This window comes from Vipera berus (assembly GCF_964194415.1).
Source record: "Vipera berus genome assembly, chromosome: 2".
NCBI classification, from domain to species: Eukaryota; Metazoa; Chordata; class Lepidosauria; order Squamata; family Viperidae; genus Vipera; species Vipera berus.
Genome location: NC_138203.1, coordinates 62,602,175 through 62,607,599, shown reverse-complemented (window position 1 = coordinate 62,607,599; position 5,425 = coordinate 62,602,175).

The following is a 5,425-nucleotide window of genomic DNA, read 5'->3' as shown; positions in this document are numbered from 1 at the left end:
AATGACAGCTATATAGGTCAATGGCAAATCAATCAGGTCCAGTCCCAACTCTTTATACCCTTTCCTGTTCTAAGACTGTAGTCAGATGGTCAGCAATCTTATACTTTCTGCTGAGTTTTTTGCTGACTTTTTGCTGACTTCCTGCTGACCCTCTGCTGAACATAACTTTCCATGTACTCATGTACATTGGAACCCGCATCCATCAGCTACTTTCAGTTCCCTATTTCTTACTGTTTCAGTCTTTATATTCTAAATATATTTAAAACAAGCAAGCTTAGCAAAATCATATTAAGTAAAGTACAATTGCCAGGGACGCGGTGGCTCAGTGGGTTAGGACGCTGAGCTTGTTGATCACAAGGTCGGCAGTTTGGCGGGTCGAATCCCGAGTGCCGCGTAACAGAGTGAGCGCCTGTTACTCGTCCCAGCTTCTGCCAACCTAGCAGTTTGAAAGCATGTAAAAAAGCAAGTAGAAAAATAGGGACCACTATGGTGGGAAGGTAACAGCGTTCTGTGCGCCTTTGGCATCTAGTCATGCCGGCCACATGACCACGGAGACGTCCTCGGACAAGCGCTGGCTCTTTGGCTTTGAAACGGAGATGAGCACCGGCCCCTAGAGTTGGAAACGACTAGCACGCATGTGCGGGGGAACCTTTACCTTTTACCTTAAAGTACAATTGCAAACTGCAAAATTAAGCATAGCACAGACTTCGGTTCAATACTTTTTCCATGAGGCCTGGTTTAGTTTACCTGGGCCTAAACCTTGCATAGAAAATTGATAGCCAATATTTTCATTTTCCACAAGTGCAACTGTCATTGGTAAGCCACTTTGAGGTAAGGTGGGCTGCCTATAAATTTTATAAATTAATTCATTAACACATGCCAGTTGCTAAACATTCAAATTCTGATCACATGACCATGGGGATGTTGCAACTGTCCTAAGTCTGTTTCAATTGACTTTAGGTCATTTTTTTTCCACTGACTTTGTAACTTCAAACAGTTACTAAGTGGATGGTTTTAAGTTGTACATATTTAAACCTCATCACCATACCTGCCACAATGGAATTAATCCAACTAGTAACCTGGTTACATCCTTTGTTTTAAATTAAATGCGCCAGATGGATGTTGCAGCTAATATTTTATCTTTTAGTATTGAGGTGCAACCGAAAGAAACATCGAACAAAGATTGCATTATTTTTTTGGGGGGGAAGATCCTAGTTTTTCAGCATTTGAATTAAATAGGAATTAGGTGGTTTATTGGGGATAGTGATATTATATTTTAATCTTACATATCATATATATTTTCTCTATGGCAAGCTGATACAATTCACTCTTAATCCTACTGTTAGAAGTACTAATATTCAAACCAAATAATAATATAGGTTATTTAATCCATGGCGTATTTCTAAAATTAAATTAATCTGTTGGCAAAACCTATATAGGAAATGTAGACTTTCTTATTAAATATTGAACATACTTTGTAAATTTATAATGCTCCTATTTTTCAGCCCAGCTCAGAACAAATAAGCTGTGCTACCAAATTAGGATTATAAAAGTATTTCTCAGCAATACAAAAATAAGAGCAATATATAAAAACAAGCACCCACATCATTGCCTTTTAAGCTTTTTAATACTACCCTGAAAATTAGGTTTTGACTTTGCTGCTATCTTTGTGAGATTTATACTGATTTTTTCCCACTCCTGTATTAATTACAAGTCTTCTCTTGGTCTCTTTGGTTGCTGTTGAAATATAAAAGTACATATCTGATTTTAATATTGTTTTACAGAAATGCTGAAGGTCAGAAGTCAGACCAGACATTTTTTTAGCTGACTGCAAGATGCATTTTTTATGATGAAGGTATGGGAGTTACACAGTCACTTGGTGTTCATTGCAACAATAACCTTGCTTTTTAGGTAAATAGATGAAACAAGAAGCTTGCAAAGAAAATATCTCTAATATTTGAATATTCTCCTAAAGGAAATCAAGCCTGACTATAGTTTGGAAGGAGAGATAATGAGCTGAAGTTCAGATGCTTTGGCCACCAAATGAGAAGAGAGGACTCATTGAAAAAGACCCTGATGTTAGGAAAGATTGAGGGCAAAAGGAGAAGAGGACAGCAATGGATGAGATGGTTAGATAGTGTCAATGCACTGAGCATGAGTCTGGGCAGACTCTGGGAGATAGTGGAGGACAGGAGCTTGGCGAACTGTGGTTCATGGAGTCAAAGAGAGTCAGGCATGACTATGACTCCACCGCAACAATCTAGTGTTCACTGCTTGGCCATTCAGGAGGACAAGGACTGAATTCCAAATGTGTATGAACATGTTAGAGGCAGCAGAATGGACACTATTGGTGAAACTAATTCTTCCTCCTCACTGCAAGCTACTGTATATATCTGACACAGTTGTCTCAAAGGATTGGAGAATTCTCCAGAGCATTTTTTTAGAAGGTATGCAGAGAAAGAAGAATGAAGAGACTTTCTCCATAATTAGGAGTCTGCTGTAATGACATAAGATGTTCCTCAATGTCTTTTTGATATTCTCCTTCTGATATTCATTCTAGATGATGCTGCTGCACTTGGATCTTGAACTAATGCTGGCTGGGGAATTCTGGGAGTTGAAGTCCACAGGTCTTAAATTACCAAGACACCTCTAGGCTAGAGGTTAAGGTTAATGTTTTTCCCCAACCACTTTTCTGAAAATCTGTGCAGCTGCAATTATTCATTGCAATCTCAGTGTATGAAGCAGTGTCATCTGCACATTTTCTTTGATTGACAAAAATCCATGCCCACATACTGTACTTTAGAAAACTGAAAGCACATCAGAATAATTTTAAAGGATACGATTAAAGATAACAGAAATCTCCTTTGTTCTACTTTCTCTTCTCTACCATGCAGACATTTAAGTAATGGCTACCTAGAACAGGCCTTTTCCTTTTTTTGTACAAGTTTTATTAATTTTGTAATATTTACATTCAAATATTTGTGAAGCAATACAATACGGTGGTTGGGTAATCAAAAATAAACAATGGCAGATAACAAGTTATTTGTAAATAGTTCATCAACATCATCAGCATCAAGAACTCCCTCTCCGATTCCCTTAGTTATAACATAGTCAAAGTAATTAGATTAATATATTTCTAATTGTAACCTAGCCAATTAAAAGAATTTTCAATATATTTTCACTAACATATATCAATATCCTGTTTTTAAGTTTTAGCTAATTGCAATAAAATAGTCTAGAGTAGCCTATGATATATTGAAGAAAACTTAATTTTTGGGTAACCCACATTTCCCTTTTTCAGTAAAGAATAATTATCATGTCTACAAAACTTACATTGTTCATTTCAAACATTCTTATTTTTTAGCAGTAAAGTCTATTTATCATCTTAACAATTCACCAATTATTAGAAAGATATCTTTTGTTATACCTTTCCAAATTCTGTGATATACATCAATTCTAATAGCCAACTTTCCTTTAAGGGTTAAATATAAGATGATTTTCTATCACTATCATTACAACTAATATATGCTATATGTCATCTTAACAATAGATAAATTATTAAAATACTATCTTTTGTTATATCATTCCAGATTCTATAATATAGTTCAGAATTATATTGTAAAAGCTTAATTTTGTTTTCCCTTAAAGATCTAAAGCCTAAATATAAAGTCAAGTTATGTTTTTGTTTTGAGATTCGCCTTAATCCATTAAAAGAAGTTTTTTAAGCTCTATCCTTACAAATCCCAAAAAAGAGACAAATTTAATTTTTTAAATCTGACTCTCGCCTTCTTTTTGTGCCAATCAATCTTTCATATTGGTGCCTTTAAATTCTCAAATGCATCTTCCTTTCTTCCTGCATCCCTTATTTGGATACAGGGAGACCATCCAAATATCAGTTTTGAAAAAAAAGTGTACCCTTTGTAATCATTGAAGTGTTGCTTTAATAGCTCAGTTTTTGATGTTTGATGTAAAATAGTTGTCATTAATTCATTCTGGTCTTTTTCTTCTTCCAGTTCCATCTGGCTTAGGTAGAAAGTAGTAGCTGGTGTTAAAGTTATAATTTGATTAGCTGAATCCTCAATGTACTGTACTTGAAGGCTTTTAATATCTTCTCTCTTAATGTTGGTTTCTTCGGGTGGTATATTTTGAGTTGTAAATTTTGTAGCTGAAGTTGAAGTTTGGACTTCAAGGTTGTCTGTAAGTTGCATTTGTTGTTCTTTAGAGCCTCTTATTTTAATACTAGTTTCCACTTCTTCTGTTTGTTCTTGGATTGTCAGTTCATCATTTAGAGTTAAAGTTTGATTTGGTGACTTTAAGTTGTTCAATTATTGCCAAGATTGTGTCTAGTATCAGTTTATAATCAAGTGGTGGGATATATTCATCCATTCTGTTGGTGTTTACAGCTAAGTCTTCCATGGAGGCTATTTTAATAAAAGTCAGTGACTATCGACCTTCAATATTCTTAAGAGTTGTTTTCAGTGCCAGGTGTTCCCACTCTTATCTTGAAAATACTGTCAAGGACAGCTCTGTTATTCAATCAGCTCTCACAATAGGAAAAGGTTTACTTGCTGTACCAGGTTTTGCCACAAGATGTCATCAACAGCATGTGTTGATTTCTTTTAAGGCTTTAAGGCTTCATGGTTTAAAAAAATTGTTCCCCAAGTATACAATTGCCGTTCTTTCAAAGGAGGGGGAGGAAATTTTCGGAAAAGTTCCACAGGAAGATGGTCAGGGGAATAAGAAAGGTAAAATCTCACCCATGTCCTCCAGATTGCTTCTTAGTGCTAGGTAGTGCTTTGGGCTTTCAGCAGGAAGCAGCTTAATGATCGGCCATGTTAATGGCTGATATCTTGTTCGGGTCAAAGGAGCTGCTCTGGATTCTAGCGGAGGGCTGTCACCCTTCTGTGATCACAGGGAGGGCCTCCTCATGGTGGTCACCCCTCCAGGGTGACTTTCGACTCTTTTCAGGGTCCTCCAAGGAAGAGAGATAGGATGGCAGGGAGCGGACTCTTCCTGCACATCCGCAGGCGCCATATGCGCAAACCGGAAGCCTCTAGAACAGGCCTTTTCCATGGTCACACCACCTCCAGAATTTGAAACATTCTGCCCAGCAAAGTGTTCCTACCACTGTTATTGATTTTTCCACTTAATAAAGACATGTTATTCTCGCAGGCCTTTAAATATATTCATGCCTTAATGTTAAATGCATTGAAAGGGACTATTGCTTTTATTGTTGGTGTGACTGTGTCATTCAAACAATTGTGTTTATTTTATCACACATTTTAATTAGTTAAGTGTTGATGTATTTTAATCCACATTGGAGGGGGAAAACTAAATGTGAAAATGGTATACAAAAATTAATTTGTTAAAGCAATTCAAAAGAAAGAAAAAAAGTTCCCTGGATAGAGCAAAACAAGAAAAGTCA